Source organism: Leptinotarsa decemlineata, unplaced genomic scaffold, assembly GCF_025532065.1.
Source record: "Leptinotarsa decemlineata unplaced genomic scaffold, Ldec_3_MD MMD2_tig00078422_RagTag_RagTag, whole genome shotgun sequence".
NCBI classification, from domain to species: Eukaryota; Metazoa; Arthropoda; class Insecta; order Coleoptera; family Chrysomelidae; genus Leptinotarsa; species Leptinotarsa decemlineata.
In genome coordinates this window covers 6,679,989-6,702,719 of record NW_027412747.1, presented here as the reverse complement: position 1 = coordinate 6,702,719, position 22,731 = coordinate 6,679,989, and the positions used below count along the sequence as shown (strand labels likewise).

Genomic DNA, 22,731 nt, shown 5'->3' with positions numbered 1-22,731 from the left:
ATTTTTTGGTACAGGTACGTTGATGACATACTAGTGGGCTTTGATGGTTCTAACAGACAAATTAGCCAATTTTTGAACTTCCTTAATAGTTTACACAGCAAAATTAAATTCACTGTAGAAATAGAACAAAACAATGGACTTAACTTTTTGGATTTGAATATTTTAAAAATTAACAACGGTTTTCAATTTAATATCTATCGAAAGAATACATTCACAGATTGTACGTTCCTCTTCGACTCTTTCAGTCCAACCTCGCTTTTAGGTCCATGATACACAGAGCATTCACAATCCCTTCACCTGAAGAGAATTTTCAGAATGAATTGGAAGTCATCAAACAAATAGCGGTCAATAATCAGGTACCTGTGTCCACAATTGAAAATATTATTTCAGGTAAAACCCATCAAACTATTATGGGAGAACTGAACCCACACATCAACGAACAGAATACATACAGATATAGCAGCATTAATTACTCAGGTAAACTTTCAGTAAATATTCAAAATAACTTTTCCAAATTCAACATAATAACATCTTTCATAAGTATTAATAATTTAGGCAAAATCATATTTAATGCATAACCTAGACGTGACACAAGAAATCTGGCATAAATAGAATATAATGTAGTGAATGCTCTGCAGTATATACAGGCCAGACCGGTAGAAGTTTCGAAGTAAGACTCCGTGAACACATCGGGGTAGACAAAAAATCTTCTATGTACGAACATCTACAAGAAACAAACCACAAAATAAGTAAGGAAAACCTCAATATCTTACATACATGTAGTAAAGGAAGGAAAATTAATTTGTTGGAAGCCATGGAAATCAATAAATCAATTAAAAACTCAAAATATAAAACCCTTAACGAACAAACAGATTTGTGTAGGTCTCTCCACTTTTGAATTCATTTAAGATGACAACGCGATTAATCACAGTTTGAAGTTTATGTAGTTGGTATTATTGAATGTAGGTATATATCTTATTACCTACCCTCGGGTATATATACTAGGATATTTCTATTCAGGTCAGTAGTGTTAGAACACTTGAGGATGGTGGAAAAACCGAAACCTTGGTCGTATTAATATCAATACATCAAGTAAGTGAAAATTAGATCTGAAGCGTGAAGCAGCTTCACGCGACGGGTGGAACCAGCATTTTAATAATTTTCAAGGCATTGCCTTTCAGACACTTTTGTAATCTACAGTGATTTTCTTCCTGAGAAAATCCACACCAATCGTAACAAACAAACTTTCATTCGCATTTATAATATTAGTAAATTAGTATCTCAGCAACCAATACAAATCAATAAATGGGTCAATAAATGAGTCCAGTAATTGAAACAGAAACAAATGTGTTCAATATACAATATTTTCTGAATCACTCACTGTTTAATAATTTTTGGTTACAAAAGGATACATCACAAGAGGAATTCTAAGTTGTATGTTGTTCACTCGCTGAACAATGTTTCCTTCAATTAGTATTATGATTCTAAATAAATTCTATTTTTTGTCCCTGTCAATATAACAGCTTCTAAGCCGTTGTGACAGCCATTAGAGTCGAACAAGTTATGAGGATCTTACAGGTAATATTTTATTTAACGAAATCTCGGCATAGTTTCTGACTTGAAAAAATTGATAGTGCGTGTCGAATAAAATACTCTTTCTCGTGGTATTCAGCTGTCCTAGAAAAGTTGTTATGAAAATATAAGTATTTATACCTTTAACAAGATAATTTATTATTTTCATTAGTTCAACTCGAAGATGATTAAATAGTTGAGACTGTAGCACCAACTAAACAAAATTTGACCTCTGGGGTCAACTGATACTTCGCATGTTGTTACGATTATTAACATATTTGTGGGCGATTTCAGTAGTTCGATGCTTTTCCTATACGGTGTACACGGATCGGTTGGTTTCGGAAAATCTAGTGAAAATAGTTTCATAAACGATCTGGCCGGCAATGATTTTGGTGAGTAAGGGATATCATAGTTCATTGGAAATAATCAAATCTCAAGCAGTATAAATTTGTGTCAATAAATATTAGGAATAGCACTCTTTTAGCTTTTGTTAGCTGACAACTTCAATAAAGTTTGGATGGTGAGTGATTATGAATAAGTGATTATCTGATAACAAATTGACCCACTTTAGAGACTCCTGATGAGGAAATAGGCTCAGGAATTCAAAGAAACATAGAGTGGACTTTTTCCTACTTTATTCGAAAAGTCGTCAGATTTCTTCAACTAATTTTAATTCTACTCACAGTATTTTTCCAAATAGCCTCTTTTAACATTGAGAGAAAATTATTCTAGTTACGAAAATGTAGTTAATACACTTACCTAACTAGTAACGAATTCCAAGAAATTATACTCTGCAACATTCTTTCTATACCTGAATTGAAGAAAAAAATAAGGAGGTAATAGCATTCGGAAAAAAAAAGAGTTTTGGCTTCTCACTTCTGAATCTTCAAACAAACAATGAAGATTTTTAACAGATTTATTCAACAAAAAATCTCTTCTGTCAGAACAAAACATCAGATTGGTCAATAAATGAGTAGATCTGTATTCTTATAAATTATATAAAAATATGCATTTTGAAAGTTAGGTATGCACATGATTTGAAGCATTTGATGCCAGGAAGACAAATGATTATGATTTAAATTTTCTTCCTCAGACTATACTTCAATACTTGTCAAAATGTTCATGGCTTTTTTTTTCACTCCGGATATTTTTGAATTTAGATTTCAGATTCAGATAACAAAATATATACCGTTACAGCTTTTCCTACTGAACTATGAATTGAATCTATGAATGATTGTGGCTAGCTTGTATAACAGCCACAAATCCAATGCATTTACAAACTAATATGAAACTACTCGAAAGTTCCAGACTAAAAAGTCCTACAGGGATTACCAAAGTGATGAGCAGTCTTTCAGAATGTTAAGGCCTCAATACGAGACATTGCAGTATAGTGAGTTAGTCAACTTTCCAGTATTATTTAAAATATGTGGTATATATTTGTTGTTGATACATATTTTCGAATCCGTTTTCAATTCAGTATAACTTCTAATACACTTCAGTGATGGCAGTAAAGAACTGTAGAGTTTCCTATTAACGTACTGAAGAATTGAATATTCTTCCTCATAGTAATAAACAATATCGTGAAATAGAAGCACCGTTCCCTGAGGTACGCCGCTGCTTGTCAACAGTGGATGCCTAATTGAATCATTCATTTCAAGTATATCTTGATCCATCGTATCAATTCTGAAAATACAGTAATAGTTTTGCCTTGATTTTAAGAAGGATTTAATGAAATTTACTGCTTCATAGATTACCTTTTCAGTGGACCTGCCTTTTCTGAAACCATATTGGCACTGAGAAATTTTTCAAATTATTTCCTGAGAAATGCACAACTCTTCTTCTTATATACTTTTCAAAAATGTTAGCAAAATGGTCTATGAAGGTTATAGGTCTATAATTAGTTACAAGTTTTTTTGTTCCCAGACTCAAAAACTGGTACTGTAATTGATTATTTAAAGGAGGCTGGTATTTTTCCGACTACAGGATTAGGTTTAAGATATGACAGAGCGGTATAACATAGTAGGTGTGATATTTTTCAATTATATGAACAGAAATTCCATCAGTTTAGCTATAACATTGATTAGCTCGTTTTTTGTTATCGATTGATGAAATAGTAAGTTGCACAATTTTATATAATGTACAATAATGGGAGTTTTGGGTTTCTCGATTTTTCGGCTATGTCTTCCCCAATTTCAACGAAAATCTTTAAAAAATAGTTGGCTTTCTCTGTATGAAACACTATCATTCTTAATGGAGTAATTTTTCGAGATTTCAGATTGAGAACACTTGTCTTCAACTTTTCATCAGTACCTTTTTGAACTTTAGAAAAAAAAATCGCTTTTCTAACACAAGATTACGACTTTATGTCACCAAAATAATCAATTCCGTTCTATTTGAGATGAGAGTTCGTGAAAAAATTCCAAAGTTTTTTTTTGTGATTTAATGTTCATATATGAAACTGGTTCGAAATAATTTTTCTTTCAGTTTGTATTTGAAACTGCAAATAGTTTCCTCAGGTGGAAATGGAGAAATATGAAGCGAACACGTATTTTCGAAAAAAGTATTACTCTTTGCATTTTATCATCAAGTTGGCATGATCAGGAGATGATCTTCATCAGTCATTCTTCTTCTCTATCACTTTCAGTCATGCATTAGTGATTTCTCACATACAAATCAGATGAAAGTTAGGTTCATTCTGATTTAGTTGTTTGAGACTTTTGTCACTATTTCTTATGTCATATTCTGCTATTACCAGACTTTCATAAACAGTGAAAAGTCTGGAGTCATGAATCAGCTTCAACTACATGAGGTTATGTTCTGTTTGGCGACACCAGAACTTTTGAATTTTCCTCGATAACTCACAACGTAAATTCAAAGTATTTCTCAAAAAAAAAGTTCTATTTATCAGTAAGTTGTCATATTTAATAATTTTGCCTATCAAAAAAATCTAAGAAATTATACATTAACATTTCCGAAGATAAAATATTCCCTCGTCTTCAAAATTGGACGAACATTGAGGTTTATACGCCGTTTTTCCTCTGCCCAAAGGAATTTTGGGAGAAACATTCCTTTCGAGATAACATTGATGTGAATATTGAATCTCCGAGGTTAATATATTAATTTTCTGAAGTTTGCATACCTAAAAATATTGAGATGAGATCTTACTTAGAGAGTACCTGAAATATAGTTGAATGTAACAAGTTTTGGACAGTTTATGACTAGGTGAATTATTTTCTAGTTGACGAGAGTTATCGAATTCAATATGGCATATTTTATGTTCACGGATAATATCAAAAATAGTATTTCTCCCATACACCTGCACTAAATAATTTTGAAACTCAGAAATAGAAAGCCAAAACATTTCTTTCTTATAAAAATATACCCCTTTCAATTCATGTCATTCCTTCACATGTTGTTAATTAGTATGTATTTTGTATTGTATTGAAAATGTGAACAAATAGTGAGATTTCAACAAAGGGCACTTAAAAACGTTTTGTTGAATGGTATCATCATCATTGAAAATTATGCATATTTCTATATTTTTTCATTTCTCTTTACACCATGCCAGTAGCGATAATAGTGATATTTGGAAGGAAAATGACATAGATATGAACAGACATTTTCCACTTTATACACTGGTTCAGTTAATATTTTCTTTGTTCTCCAACAATTCATTCAGATCACTTCAATGAAATGAATGAAAACACTTTTGCCTAATTTTCACTAGTTATTTTAGACGGGATAAAACCTGAAACCGAATAAAATTATACATACTTTGAAAGGTCTTTCGTCCCTCTATTACTTCTGTAATTATTTTCGAAAATTGGTTAATTCTTAATTGAGAAATCAAATGTTGAAGATTTTATTTAAGAAAAAACTGAAATTTCGGTGTCGCTCATTTTATTGAGGAGTTTGAGAAAAATAATGTCAATGTCAACACGATCAACGAATTAAGTGTTCAAAATGACCTTCATCTAGTTCCATACAATAATAAAGTCTACTTTCGAAACCGTTCCTTAGATTAATGAAGGTGTACGGAATCAGAAATCGGCATTGCCGAACAATTCTCTGTCGCAGGTCCACTGGATTTGTAAAATTTATTTGATTACTAATAAACGTTTTGAAATGGACGACACTGTTAGTTTTCTCTCACTGGTAGTTTTTGTTGAATCCAGTTGTCGCGAACAAAGAGTAGATAGTTGGCCACTGTCACTTCTTCACGATTTATTATCCATTCATCCTTGTTTACTGTGTTCCAACATGGTTTATTCTACTGAAGAAAGAATTGAAATTGTTGCAACCTATTATCGAAAAAATGAATGTGCTGAATCTGCTGCTAGAATTCATAATACGAATCATCTAGACCACAACGTATCCATCAATACGTTATACAGTTAATGGATAAGTTTCGAACTGTTCACAACAGAAAATATTCCGTCCTGTCAGAAATGGCGGAATTTAAGTTGCAGTTTTGGGACATGTATAAATGGATAATCGACAATCATCAGACAAGTGTCTGGTGTATCACCTACTAGTGATATATATATATATATATATATATATATATATATATATATATATATATATGGAGTGGTTTGAAACTCTGGCCATTAAAGAAGCCCCGAGTCTGGTTGAGATACTTAGACGACACCTCCATGATATGGAACCATGGAAATGTAGAATTAGACACTTTCCTGACGCATATCAACAACGTAAGTCCTTCCATCACTTTCACAATGGAGATGGAAGTCCACAATGAATTGCCTTTCTTACATGTATTGGTGGAAAGGACCGACACTAAACGGGAAACATCTGTATATCGAAAACCCACTCGCACTGGACAGTATCTGAACCAGAAATCCAACCACCATCAATCGATCAAGAGAGGAATAATCAAGACTCTACTAGACCGTGCTTTCGGGCTCTGTAATACAAATGAATGTCTCGAAAAGGAACTAGGCATCATCAAAAAAGATCTTCAACGGAATGGTTACTCCAGAGTGATGGTAGAACAGGCTTCAGCTGGAAGAGAGCAAGAGCTCCACAAGGAAGAGAGCCGCCACAACCAGTACTTGTACTTCCCTACATCAGAGCATTATCGGAATGGGTGAGAAGGATTGGGTCCAAGTATAACATCAGGACCTGCTTCAGATCTGGGAAAACTTTCCGTAGCAGCCTCACAAAAACCAGGCCACCAAAAGCGGAGTGTGACTCCAAGAATTGCATTTACCGGATACCCTGCGTGTGCGAACAATTATATATCGGTGAAACAAGAGGCCATTGAAAGTTCGCATTGCTGAGAACAAGAAACACACACAGTGAGAAGAAACCAGCAAATTCGGAATAGCAGAGCATGTTTGGACTCATCAACATAACATCAAGTGGGATCAAGCTGAAATCATCCACAAAGAGGAACACTAGTTTAGGAGAAAATTCAAAGAAGCCGCGCATATGTTGTCCAACAACGCATTCAGTCAAGCTAGCGTAGAGATACGTAACATATGGAAACCTCTAATCAAGCGAAAAACGACCAACTCCCGCCAAATGGTCATCTCCCGCTAAAACCAATGAAGCGGATACAGGGAAGAGGGGGATAGGTGAAAGCACTCGAATAACCTATAAATAGTCAGATCTCGGAGAAAGTGGTCCACCCGAAGACGATTGTGGATACCAACAATCGAAACGTCGTGACGTAACTTGGTTTGGAATCTTTAAATTTTTATTTTTCATTTTTTGTTTTTTTTCAGGGATTTCAAATCCCTGTTGTTGTTGATTTCCTCATTAAAATGAACGAGAGCAAATTTCCTATTTTTTCTTAAATAAAACGTTTACCATTTAATTTCTTAATAGCGAATAAACCGATTTCGAAAAAAATACGGAAGTAATAGAGGGACAAAATACTTTTCAAATAATATATCACTCGACCCCACATGCCATTGAAACAAATAAGGGGGAAGTTGCTGACAGCATAGGGGTGAAGTTTCGGGTATGATTTTCATATCAGAATTAGTCCGCCTAGAAATAAAAATTGACGTGTTCTTTGAAATTTTTCGATTACATTTCCGTTTCTGACTTACAGGGGAAGTGGAGTTTTCGTTAGAACGCCCTGTATAAGGATATTGTAGGTGAAATATAAAAACATGGTTATGTACGGAGTTTGTAGTTGGGCTTACCTACAAACTCCCTATACAAACACGTTCTTAGATTTTAATTGTATTAATTAGTTTTTATGATGGGATAATGGAATAAAACCCAAAACCGGTCGTTAAAATAAAATAACTAGTGACGATTACACAAAAGTGTTTTCAGTCATATTTCATTGATGTGATCATGAATTTTCACAAAATAAACATGTCATCAATAACATAAGTCCATGCAGATGAGAAAAATTTTAATGAATATCAGTTCATCAGGTCAACCTAGGTATTTTAGAGGAACTAATTTGTACGGAGAAATTCCCAGGCACGTCTCGCAAATTTCCTTTCTTGGGTTTAAAACTGATTCTAAGTTATAGCTCAGCGACACAGTCATAGCGGGCGACAGTTCTGATCCTCAATATTAATGACATCGAAGCCAGAGAAATACATTTTCACCATCATTGTTATTTTTCAGTTGAAGGTTGATGTGAAAGAAAATTAATCAGTCCATAAAAACTTCGCAAAATATACTAATTCAAATATATATTCATTATGAATTTCTACAAAGTAGATAGGTCATCAATTGAACGAAAAAACTCATGTTTTCATTAATATTTGTTTTTTCAATTGAATACATATCACTTTGCCTTTGCAGTCTATAGTCATTCAAATGACAAAATGGCAAGAATGCCATACCCAACTAGCAATTTTATATTCAATAATAATTGCGAAATCGTTTGGAAAAATGAATTATGAAACTATATTTCTGCCAGAAATATTTTCAATGTGTTTATAAAACAGCTATAAGTAGGAAATTGGTACCGTTACCAAACGACTAAAATGATAACGATGAAATATAAAAGAGTTCATAACGTTTTCTGAAATGCGCAAAAAGTAATTTTGTCTTGAAAACTAGAAAAATATAATAGATATATCAACCATTGAAAACTAACCAATACAAAGGTTGAAGACATTTTAATAATTTTCTTTTTGTACCCATAAAACTGTTGAAGACAATGCTTGTTGTTTCATAAAAATGGATATTTCTACTGCGAATGAAATTTCATTGACAAATATATAGCCTATTACCAGCGCCACTCGTTTAATGAAGTTTTTGGAAAAAGTATCAATTATATAAAAATTCACGCTGTCAAAGTACTAATTTTCTAGTGACAAACTTAACTCGGTTTGTTCTTAATGATATAATTTTATAATATCTATGTATTTTTTAACTGTAAATATCACTATATTTGCTATATGATGGAATTGGCCGATATTTGATAAAAATTCACAACTAACGTATTAAAAAAACTCCGGGCATATATTAACACGCCCGAAGAAGCGTGGCAAAACACGTGCTATGTTTTTGTAAAATTGTTTAGTGAAAATCTCACAATAAAGTGTTTTTGAATACGTTCGTTATATGTGGTATTTCATATTTTCAACTGATCTTATGTCACTATTTCGAATTGCAATCATTTCGAAATGGCGTTACAAAGATATAAATTTATACAAAAGCGCTTGTATGAAGATGGAATTTCTCACGTATAGCTTGGAGAAATATTATCTATCGGGATGTTTTGGCTAAGAAGCTTCTTCTATCGAGTATTGAGCTAGTGATTTGAGGGTATATATACATAGTGATTCACCTAAATCGACGGTTTTTATTCACTTATAACCTTTTTGTGTTTTAAGCAACAAAAAAATTGATGCACTAAGTTACGTGGGTCTTCGTCTAAAGGAACCATTTTTGTTATTTTTTTTCAATGACCAATATTACAAGACATTATTAGGTATATAGTTATAGGGACGCTAGTCAAATAAATCTGACAAATTATACTTCATTACACGACCTCTAAAGTCAATGTTAGCTGGTTCGTCTTGAATACTGCATTTTATTCTTGGCGACAGCAAGAATTTGATTTTATAAGAGTTATTTTACTGTTTTCGAATTGTAGTAAATATACTATGGGTACTATAAAATAGTTGGAAAATTATCATAAAAGTGACAATATGGCAATAAAAATAAAATTCTGTTCAAATGCATTTCAATAAAATAATTCCATCAACGCTACAGGAAGTAGTTATGAAATAAGCTTGAGATACTTTTGTAAAGATCCTACAAACCTCTCAGAAAATTACTATGAAACTGCTACGAAACAATTTACTTCCTTGGGAAAATATATTTTACAAGTTACTTGTGATAACGTCTTTGTGATAATTTCGGGACTATATTATACCGGTTTTTTATTTTATTTTATAAACATCTCTATGACAAATTTATAAAACACTTTCATTACATACAATATATAGTATTAACGGCTCGTCTAATATGATCGATTTAAATTTTGGAAGAAATTATAAAATACCAAGGAAATGAAATTGTTGCAGCACCATGAAATTATAAAACAATTCTGCTGGTCTCTCAATAAATTGATGGATGTAGCCATTACTACGTCATAATGAAGAGAGAAATAAAAATTTCTATGTTTTTTACCACTTTTAATTGTAATTAACGTTACTGCAGTTTCATCCTATATAGACATTCTAAAACTAATACAATAAACTTTATAAATAAACTAATACAATGAACTTTATAAAGAGAAGTTGTTGCTGTTCTTTTGGGCTCTTGTGATCCGATTGTTAGCAAACTTAAGTTTATGTTGGTGAGAAAATGTGAGACTGAGTCATGTTTATGAATTTCCTTCATTCTGACGTGTTCTTTTATATTTTTCTGACACCTAGTTCTCCTGAATCCAGTATTTGATAGTTCCATCTAGGTTTCAATCTTCTCCGTGGTCTTTGTTTTACTGGTTTTCATTTCGTTGGTTATTCAATAGTGGATATTGTATTTACTCTTGTCAAAGTCAGTTGAGATTTTGCGATTTGAAAAATCCAAACGAATCTTCTAACATAAAGCTGTCAGTGTTCTGAATCAACTATTTCTCTGAAACTTTCCTTTCGTTCCCGATGGTAGGATTTGTAATTTTTCGTATAAGTGGTTTCCATGTGCTATGTTATGATGTATTCAATGGTAGTACGCGAGTAGTGCGGACGTATAAACCCGAGCTCCGTTGAAATAAATAAATACAAGGTTAAGAGAGCTAATAGGAAGGTGAAAATCATCCTGCTGCTATATTGCATATTAATCAACACAACTATTTTGATAGAAACGTAAAAAAATGGTTATCACGCGAGAAATCAGGGAAGAAATAGAATCGTCAGTTAATTCATCGATAAATAAGTGCCTGAGTAGTCAAGCGTTTATAAAAACAATTGTAGACAGTGTATCGGAGGCTATAATAAAAACGCTGGAAAATAAATTATCACTACTCGAAGAAACAATTACTGGTGTACAGTGTGAACTCTCTAACATGAAAACCGAATATAATCTGAGAACGAAACAACTTGAAGATACAGTAGCGAAAATAACATCTGATCAATCTTCCATAGAAAAAAGATTTGATTACATAGACCAGAATACAAGACGATGTAACTTAAGAATATTCAACTTTAGAGAAAAGCCGAATGAAAGAACCAAGGAAGAAGTTATACGCTTAATCAATTCCAAAATGGGCATCAATTTAGTGGACCAAGATATAGAGATATGTTACAGAGTGGGAAGGAAAGAAGAGCATAAAACTAGAGGTGTTTTCATTAAAGCAAATAATCATGAAACCAAAAAGAAAGTTTATAGCAATGAAAAAATGCTCAAGGGAACTGGAATAGTAATAAGAGAGGACCTGACGAGTTTAAGAGTGAAACTTTTAGCCAGAGCTATCGAAAAGTATGGTATAAATAATGTATGGACAGATTCAGGAAATATTTATGCTAATACTGGGGTTAAAATAATTATTGTCAAGACTGAAGATTTCAATAAACTGATATAATGATGATATATTATTCCATATTCATGTTTATGTCTCTGTTTATATGATTATATATAATGTTTTTTTAGATTTACATTAAAATATTGGAGTTTGGGTGTATGTTAAAATTTGTACATATATTAGCTTATTTACTTACATATGCTCGAAGTACTTAATAGTTTGGATAACGATGAGGAAACAAAAACAAATGTTTATGATGACTTACATGATTACTTTTGTGGAGATAAAATCAGACGAGTTGGTGATATAGGAATTGTTCATTTCAACATTCGGAGTATAAGAAAAAATTTTGATGAGCTACTTCTTTATTTACAAGAAGATTTGGACAAATTAGACGTAATTGTTCTATCAGAAACATGGAAAGTAGAAGAGGTGAGTGAATTTAATTTACAGAATTTTGCTATTTATTATAATGAGTCTAAAATAAATCAAAATGACGGGCTGATTGTTTATATCAAAAATACTATTTCAGCTAATGTCCAAATCATTTCTTTAACCGACACAAAACTATTGAGGATAACATTTTTCCAGAATCATTCGAATAACAATATTGAAATAGGAATTACAGCCTCATACCGGCCCCCTTCTATCGATTTGCCAACCTACTTACTTGATCTGCAGAATTATTTTTTAAATTATAATAAAAAAACTATTGAACTTTTTTTAGGAGATATTAATATTAATCTACAGGATATGATTACACAACACACTAACCTATATAAAAATATAATGAGCGAAAATGGTTTCCATTCATGCATTAACGCTCCCACAAGAGAAACAAAAGACTGTAACGCCATCATTGATCATATTTTTATTAACAAAAATAATTTTATAAACCATAAAATAAATGTTGACCCATCTGTTATTCACAGTAGCTTGACAGATCATTATGCAACATTTATATATATCTCCCGATTACCGAAAACGAATGCACCACCGACAATAACAAATTTCAAAACAATAAATTTCGGTAAACTGAAAGCACTTTTGAATAGAGAGAATTGGAATGAAATTTTATCATGCAATGAGCTACAAATTTCATACAATAAATTTATAGATAAACTGAAAAAATATATCACGGAATCAACTAAAACGAACATTATAAATAACAAAAGAAACAAAAAGCTAAAACCTTGGATAACATTAGGACTGATACAGTCGATTAAAACGAGGGATAGCCTAAAAAAAACATTTCTGCTTAAAAATACTCAAGAAAATGAAAGAAAATATAAGGACTATAGAAATAAACTCAATAACTTAATAAAACGAACAAAAAATGATTATTATAAAAATAAACTACAAGAGGTTAATGGCAACTGTAAACAAACTTGGAAAATAATCAAAGATATCACAAACATGGATGCAAATAGAAATAATGTAGAAAGCACAACAATCAATAAAGGAAATGGTGAAACCGTAAGTTGTAATGAAGAAAAAGCTAATCTGTTCAATAACTTTTTTCATAGTGTAGGTGCAAATATGGCAAAAAAAATTGAAAAATGTGACCTACCCAAAAACTTTTTAAATGATACCAAGGTAGCATCCTCCTTATTTTTCGAACCAGTGACAGAAAATGAAATAATATGTCTAATTTCTAAGTTAAAAAACTATAGTGCACCAGGTCCTGACGAAATAACTAGCAAACTGATAAAACATATACATCAATACCTATTGAAACCACTAGTTCATTTGATTAACTTGTGTTACAAAAAGGGTAATGTACCGTCTCAGTGGAAAGTTAGTAGAATAACTCCAGTCTTTAAATCTGGAAGTCGAAGTGAAATATGCAATTACCGACCAATTTCTGTCATCAATAATTTTGCGAAACTATTCGAGCAATCTGTCAAAAATCGAATAATGGATTTCTTTAGTAAACATCAGGTAATAACACAACAACAATTCGGGTTCATAAACAAATCGAATACAGAAAATGCCGTGCTCGACTTCGTAGAACAAACAGTAGGGGCCTTGGACAAGTCTTCGAAATGTCTTGCGGTATTTATGGACTTGGCAAAGGCGTTCGATACTGTGTCACATGAAATCCTACTCCAAAAATTGTGTAATTATGGTATTAGAGGTCATGCTCTGCAACTAATGCAGAATTATTTAAAAGAACGGACTCAAACTGTTAAAATTGGTAGCAAGCTCAGTACAACATTACAAATCAATGTTGGTATACCCCAGGGCACAGTACTTGGCCCGATTCTTTTTCTTGTTTATATAAACGCAATTACACAAATTAATGAATTTCACGGTCATATAGTGTGTTATGCTGATGATACGGCCTTGATCTTTACTGGTGATAGTTGGGATACAGTCTATGAAACTGCTGAAATCAATGTGAGAAAAATTCTTCTTTGGCTGAATAATAATCTATTGAGTCTAAATGTGAATAAAACAAAATTTATGGCTTTTTCACTAAATTCAGATGATCAGCCGCATATTAATGAATTGAAATTACACAAAATGACCTGCACAAAAAATTACAATTGTAAATGCCCGATAATAGAAAAAACTGTATCCATTAAATATTTGGGTCTTGTTATTGATCAACATATGAGATGGGACAAACAAATTTCATATGTAATACAAAGGATGAGGCTACTCATGCGTAAATTTTATAGTCTCAGAGATATTCTATCTAAAAAAAACTTATTATTAATATATCAGTCTTTGGCAGAATCCATTATAAGATATTGCATGACATCATGGGGGGGTACTTTCGACAACCACATTAACAGCTTACAAATAACACAGAACTCAATTTTGAAAATAATTTTGAAAAAAAATAGACGATTTTCAACGGATCATTTATATCAAGAGACTAAATTACTAAACGTAAGATCATTATACAGTTACCTGTGTCTAATATGGATGTTCCCGAAATTTAGTAATTACTCAACACGTATAACGGTAAGAACTAGAGCAATCGAGAATTTAAATATCAAAATACCTCTATACAAGAAAAGCCATACACAAAGATTCGTGTTTTATTATGGTCCGAAATTATACAACATACTCCCAGTAGAATTGAAAATTATCAAAGGAATTAATAAATTCAAACAAAAGCTCAAACAATTCATAATCGAAAACCCTCAAAAATTTGACATATACTAAAAGGAATAAAAAAGAATTTTACACATTGAATAGCAACTCCTATACCATTTGTATATTGTTGTATATTGTATTTGTATATTGTATTTTTTTTTTTTTGTTTTTGTTTCCTCAGAGTTTGAAAAAAAAATGTTTATTTTATTTTTTTTCTCTTTCTCACTAATCGTATTACCATGAATTATTATAATATTATCATATTTTTTTATTATTTTATAAAATGTACTTACTGAGCTCTTATCTTGGTGAGTAACAGATCACAATACAGGCATTTCAATGTCTAGGTGAAAGTTACTCATTCAAGATAATTGAAATTTATTAATTATGTATGTCATACAACAAATTGTATATTAACATGGAATAAATTTGATTTGATTTGATTTGATTGAATCAACTTATACTTTCGAATGGTTGAACTAACTGCTTATTGTAACATATGAACTGATAGTTCCTCATTTTCATCAGCATTTTCATGTTCGTTTCTTAACCTACCATGTTTGCGTCCATTCCTCCTACTCTTTAATGGAATTTTCAATTGAAACAGAATACATGCCAAGTTCGCGGATTTGTTCATAGCTTCAAATATACTTATATTGTACCTCTTTTTACCAATGATCAAAAATTCTGCCTTTAATTTTGAATTATACCTTCCCGCCCTCCGTCTACACAGCCACTAGAAATGTCTCATATACAATCAAGGTTGGACAGTAGCCGCTCAGTTAGCGTGAGTGGTTTGTTTTACTCATTCAATAATAGTTACTTTATGAACGTTTTTTCGATAACAACTGTGGGACGATATATGTGCAACCCGTATTAGAAATTGCATGATGAAAGGTTGAACCTCGCTAATCTTCCATACACACCAAGGGTCGTTTTTCATAGGTTGATTGGTTAACAAATTTCAAACAAGTACCATTTTCAAACACATTTCTTTAGCTATAAGGTTGTTTCAAAAATGTAATCCGTTCATATGTCATATTTTTGTGTAGCTCCATATCAAAATAAACATTTACTCTACTGTATACTGGTATATACTGATCCATAGGTGATTTTCCACTCTATGCATTGATGCGGTTCATATTTTTCCCCCAAATTTTGATTTTTGTCTCTTTACAGCTTATCACTATATGATGTTTTGAGGCGATTTGCCGCAAAATTTTAATTTTCTATACTAGTTCAAATTGAGCCGAAGCACTGCCAGAAACATATCGAAAAATCAACAAGAAATTTGGCAGTGAGAGTGTTAATGAACGTTATGTTGGTTTCCGAAATTTCGTTACGGAGATTTTTGCCTGGAAGATGAATCCCGTCGACTTACAATGATCCACGACGAGAATTTTGTTGTTGTTGTTGAAGATTAACCCATCACAGACGGTGCTAGGAATGGCGGAAAAACTGGGCTCCAATGTGGTTGGTAAACATATTGGCAAGTTTAAAAAGCTTTAAAAGTGGGTGCCCCATGAATTAAACGATCGACAGAATATGTCACGTTTCGAAGTTTGTTCTTTGCTTTTGCGAAACCGAAACGATCTTTCTTTGTATAAGATCGTCACGTGTGAAGAAAAGTGGATACTCTACGACAACAGGAGATGTTCAGGATACAGCTTGGACACCGATAAGCCACCCAGGCACTTCTCAAAAGCCAAAAATCCACCAGAAAAAGACCGTGGTTACTGTATGGTAGTAAACGGCAAGTGTGACTCAATATAATTTTCTGCAACCGGGCCAAACTACCACAGATACTACCGATAGAACACTACTACAACACCAGGTATAGAAACGCAAATAATTATATCCCCATCCAACCTGAAGAGAATATAATGCAGAGAGCGTGTTTCAACTCCTTTGCACAAAAACTAAAGCAAATATCGCCAAAGAACACATTCAAAAGAGAACTGAAAAACTATATAAAAAACACCCCAAGAATTGAAATCCATAGAACTCATCTGCTAACTCATTTATTTGGACTTTGAGATTTTTTTCACGAAAAGGTGGTCTTTCTAGATCGAATAATGACTGAACTAAGAATTTGAAGAACTAAGAATACTTTTATGACTTTGTAAATTTAGATTATATGGGCATGAATGATTTCTTGGCAAATATCAACTGGGATACCGAAATACTGAAGGATGAGGATTTGAATATTGTAGTTACAAATTTTCAAAATATTCTCTATACAGCTCTGGAGTACTTTGTTCCACTAAAAAAAATAAAGGTTCCACTTTCCCAATATGGTTTAATACTGAGCTGAAAAAATTAGTTTCCAAGAAGAAATTGGTTCACAGAGAATACAAAAATGGAAATTTTTATAAATAGGAAGAATTTTTTTATTTGTGTGCAAAACTTTGAGGAACACTTGCCATCAAGCATATCTAAATGAAATACAGAATAACATCAACAATAATCTTAGAAGCTTCTGGAATTATATTAATAATAAAAAAAATCACACTCCTTACCATCTAAAATGTATTATGATGATGTGTCAGTGAAAGTAATAATGATATTGTGAATCTTTTTGCAGAATATTTCTCATCAGTCTGCAGTGATGAAACAGGTAACCAAATTCCAGAATGTAAATTTAGTAAAACGGTTGATATATGTAGTTATAGCGTTGATATTGAAGAAATAATCGATCTAGTCATGTCATTACCTGGGAAATCGTCTACAGGTCCTGATGGAATTCCGCTATTCCTAATCAAAAAATGTATTTTTACCCTGGTCAAACCAATTCACATGATATTCAATATTTCCTTGAAATCGTCGATTTTTCCAGATTTTTGGAAAAACAGTTTCTTGAAACCTATTTACAAAAGTGGAACACATAACGATATAAAAAATTATCGAGCAGTCTGTAATCAATCAGAATTACCCAAATTACAAAAAAACTAACATCGAATTGTAGACATATAATCATTAATCAACAACATGGATTCAGTTGTGGTAGATCTACCAGCACAAATCTGCTAATTTATCAACACTGTATTATATATAAGGGTAATGACAATAAGGGTAGGAAGAGATAAGATTGAAGTTGCTGATTATTGTGAGAATCTTGGACTGATTATGGATAATAACTTACGATTCAAACACCATATTACCCAAAAATTAAAACATGCATATATATGTCATTGAAACTTATTCACAGTCAAATACATTTTCTGAACTACAAATTGAAAATCAAGTTTTGTGATAGTATGGTTCTCTCCCATTTCGATCATTGTGACGTAGTTTATGGACCTTGTATCGATAGTTCTGATATAAGAAGAGTACAAAAGGTTCAAAATTCTTGTATGAGAATGATATATGGAAAACGGCATCCTATGCGTATTTCACATAAATTTAAGGATGCTGGGTGGCTAAGTATATTCAACTGTCGAAAGCTTCATATGGAATGTTTTTTTACAAAATTTTGAAAAATAAAATCCCCTAATACTTATATCAAAAAGTTGGATTTAGGACTGACGTGCATCATTTGAACTTGCGACGGAGGAACATGCTAACTATACCCAAGCATAAAAAAAAAGTATTCAAACGATCTTTCTCTCATAATATAGCGACTTTCGGCGATGTCCTGGATGTACCTAAATTTTCGTTGTCTTATGATGCATTTAAATACAGGTATAAATGATTTCTATTTAGTCAACAATAGTTTGTTGCCTGTACCTTTTGATTATGTTTTATGAAATCTTACTCAACAACCATAGTTGGTCAACAAAATATTTGATTAGAGTTCGAAAATGTATAGTTTACTTTTCTTATCGTGTATATATATTTATTGGCTTCTCAAGGGGACTGTGGAAGAATTGGCTGCAGAGTCTAAAAGTTCTCCTTTTATTTACTTGCATTTGATACTTTCGTTTTGCAAAAGTTATTCTGTATCACTTTATGTATTGGTAAATGATATATGTATTATTATTTTTTTTTTCACCGTAGTGTGCGCTGGTCAGGCCCTATCCACCGAAGCCCCGATACAATCGAGAGGGCGCGCCAGCATTATTAACCAATGACCACTCCCCACACCGTGGGGTAAGTGATCATTGGGTCCGAGAATCATGTGCCTTGAGCAAGCGCAGTGAACCAAGAATGACAGACTTCTGCATCTGTGCGGCTAAGATTTCTGCCTTAGTGCGGCAAGCCGGTATGATTTTGAGATTCGAGAGTAGAGAGGACATCATTCCACCAAGGACTCCAATAATCAGAACAACCATCTTGACAGAGTGATCTGGATAGTGTCTACGGAGTTCGAAGAGAAAATCTCGATAATTTATTCGTTTTTCCTCCTCTTTTCTGACGATATTCGTCTCGCCAGGAGCTGAAAACTCACGACGAATATCGTTTTGGTCTGGTGGTCGAAAAGGACTACATCAGGCTTATTAGCTTGCATGAGCCTGAGGATGGGGAACGAATAGTTCCAATAAATTCGGCACTTCTCGTTCCCCACAACGGATTCAATATCCCCCGGAGCGTAGGGCAACACCAGTGTCTCGTCAATACCGTAAGAGTGCCGTAGACGGTAATACAGCACTCTTAGGGCCGCGTTATGTCGATGGATATAGGCCGAGACCGCATATGCTGGACATGCTGATAGCAAGTGCATAAGGGTCTCGGGCGCCTCGCGGCAGGCCCTGCACCTTATGTCAGGAACCTTTATACTCATCACGCGATTGCGGTAGACTAAGGTGTTGAAGACACCATCCTGGCAAGCCATGATGCACCCCTCAGTTTCCGACTTCAGCCCACTCGACCTGAGAAAAGCGAAGGTCAGGCGCTTTGATAAGCCAAGGTCTCCAATGTTATTGAAGAAAACCCCATGCATTGGCTTATCCTTGTATTTCCGCAGAAGTAAGGTGATCTCTGCGGATTTCATCTGAGCTTTTTGCTGAACAAGTTCCAACTCGGTGACAGAGTTGTGGTCACCTCGTTCAGTGTCGAAAACTATACCGAGTTCATCAGCTGCTCGGGCAGCTGCTCTAATGAGAAATGCTCCAATTCCTGCTCTCTCATGGTCACGGACCATGCAGAGAATGGGATCCGAACTCCTAACGACTTTACAGGTTGTATCCAGCACCATTCTGTCATATAGACACTCCAAACTCAAAAGTCCACGGCCTCCCTGTTGTCGGGGAAAGGATAACCGTGGAACAGACGATTTGGGATGCAAACTCCTATAAAGATACATCATTTTTCGGGTTTTCACGTCGAGTTGATACAGCTCCTCCCGTGTCCACTTCACTACTCCAAACGAGTAGAGTAAAATCGGAACGGCAAGCATATTTGTTGCAGCAAATTTGTTCTTTCCCGACAGTTCCGATGACCAGATCTGTCGAAGTTTGTGCTGATACTTGCCGCGGAGAGAGTTTTTCACTGCAGTTACCTCTGCAGCCTTCTGCATATGTGCGGCTAAGATTCCTGCCTTAATGCGGCAAGCCGGTATGATTTTAAGATTCGAGAGTAGAGAGGGCATCGTTCCACCATGGACTCCAATAATCAGAACAACCATCTTTACAGAGTGATCTGGATAGAGTCTGCCGGAGTTCCAAGAGAACATCTCGATGTTTTATCCGTTTTTCCTTCTCTTTTCTGACGATTTTCGTCTCGCCAGGAGCTGAAAACTCCACGACAAATATCGTTTTGCTCTGGTGGTCGAGAAGGACTACATCAGGATTATTAACTTGCATGAGCCTGAGAGTGGGGAACGAATAGTTCCAATAAATTCGGCACTTCTCGTTCCACACAACAGATTCAATATCCCTTGGAGCGTAGGGCAGCACCGGTGCATTGCCAATACCGTGAGAGTGCCGTAGATGGTAATATAACACTGTTAGGGCCGCGTTATATCGATGGATATTGGCAGAGACCGCATATGCTGGACATGCTGATAGCAAGTGCATTAGGGTCTCGGGCGCCTCGCGGCAGACCCTGCACCTTGTGTCAGGAACCTCTATACCCATCACGCGACTGCGGTAAACTAATGTGTTAAAGACAGCATCCTGGCAAGTCATGATGATCCCCTCAGTTTCCGACTTCAGCCCACTCGACCTGAGAAAAGCGAACGTTAGGCGCTTTGATAAGCCAAGGTCCTCAATGTTATTGAAGAAGACCCCATGCATTGGCTTATCCTTGTATCTCCGCAGAAGTAAGGTGATCTCTACGGCTTTTATCTCAACGGGTTCAACTCGGTGACAGAGTGGTGGTCACCTCGTTCAGAGTCGAAAACTATACCGTGTTCATCAGCTGCTCGAGCAGCTGCCCTAAGGAGAAATGCTCCAATTTCTGCTTCCCCATGGTTACGGACCATGCAGAGAAGGGGATCCGAACTCCTGACGACTTTACAGGCTGTATCCAGTATCAGTCTGTCATGTAGACACTCCAAACTCAAAAGTCCACGGCTTCCCTGTTGCCGGGGGAAGTACAACCGTGGAACGGACGATTTGGGATGCAAACTCATATAGAGATGCATCATTTTTCGGGTTTTTACGTCGAGTTGATACAGCTCCTTCCGAATCCACTTCACTACTCCAAACGAGTAGAGTAAGATTGGAACGTCAAGCATATTTGTTGCAGCAACTTTGTTCTTCCCCGACAGTTCCGATGACCAGATCTGTCGAAGTTTGTGCTGATACTTGCCGCGGAGACAGTTTCTAACTGCTGTTACCTTTTGTGAGTGGCGTTGTTTCACCCCGAGGTAAGTATACGGCTCTCCGGCATCCAGACGGTGTAGGATGCTTCCATCTACGAGCTGCACATCCTCTCCGTAGTCCCCGCATCGTCCTCTTTCGAGATGGACCATTGCACAGTTGTCTATCCCGAATTTCATACCGATAGTATGCGTGTACTCTTCCACCACCCTCAAGGACTGATTGAGATCCTTCTCTCCAGAGGCATGAAGTTTAAGATCATCCATATAAAACAGATGGGTGTCCTCGTGCCTCCGGTTTCCGGGGGTGCCACAATTATACCCTCGAATATTCCTGAGTGCCACGGATAATGGCACTAGTGAGATGCAGAAGAGAAGGGGACTGAGGGAATCGTCCTGGAATACACCCCTTCTGAAAGTGACTTACCCTGTTTGGACTCTTGCTTGACCAGATATTATGGTGAACGGAGTTCGCCAAAGTGGTATCAGTTATTCAATGCATCTCACTATGTTGTCGGGTACCGCAAGACATCTGAGAAAATGCAAGATGAATTTATGCGAAATTGTATCAAATGACTTACGGTAATCGATCCAGGCCATAGATAGGTTACGCTTAGATTGTATCGAGTCCTGCGTTACACATCTATCGATGAGCAGGTTCTCTTTACATCCAGCGACTCTTCTCTTCGACCCTCTCTGCTCATATATCCATTCGAAAACTCGGTCAAAACTCGGTTATAAGACAACTTATAGCATGTTATCTGTCTGTAATTCTCAGGAATCGACAAATCTCCGCTTTTGGGCATAAGAACGGTCCGCCCCTCGACAAACCAATTCGGAATCGTCATGAGTTAAAAACTCTTGCCAGATGGCAGTGGCTACTTGGTAGTTTTTTCAACCAATAAGTGTTCAGCCCCTCTGGACTTGGAGCAGCAAAATTCTTGGAACCAATAAGGGCCCTTCGAAAGTCATCCGGGGTTATCGGGTTGCGCAGTTCATTGAGCTCAGACTGTCGAAGCTCTCTGTTGAAGGCTTCGAACTGCGCTTGGGTTGGAGTGTCTAAGTTGAGTGACTGCGGGTGTTCATAGATATCCTTCCAGAAGGATTCCACCTGATCAGCGGTCGGCGGATTATCCACAACACGTGGAGGCTCTTGGAATAAGCGAGAAGGTTTCTCGCGGAACCCAAGGTTTTCCGCGATACTTCTTTCTCGCCTCACTAGTGACTTCTTAGCAGCCACTAGCATTCGTATCCTATCAAGGCAGTGCTGTTTGGTGGTCAGCAGCACGCCTTGGCTTGGCTTGGTGGATACGTCGTAGATTGGCGGCTATTCGCCGCACTGCGGCCGTGAAAGGCCTATAGGCCGCCCTGTAATCCATCACAC

General features: G+C 35.1%; 1 protein-coding gene across 2 annotated transcripts in view; it reads left to right on the top strand.

Moving 5' to 3' along the window:
• The first annotated feature begins 1,830 nt into the window (after window positions 1-1,830).
• LOC111506332 (Adipokinetic hormone receptor) overlaps window positions 1,831-22,731 on the top strand; it is a 330,108-nt gene continuing 309,207 nt past the window's right edge. Inside the window, exon 1 of one of the 2 annotated variants that reach the window (XM_074186182.1) lies at window positions 1,831-1,964. The gene's annotated coding sequence lies outside the window, so the exon portion shown is untranslated. The remainder of the gene's footprint in view (window positions 1,965-22,731) is intronic. The other variant, XM_074186183.1, reaches the window with a different exon arrangement.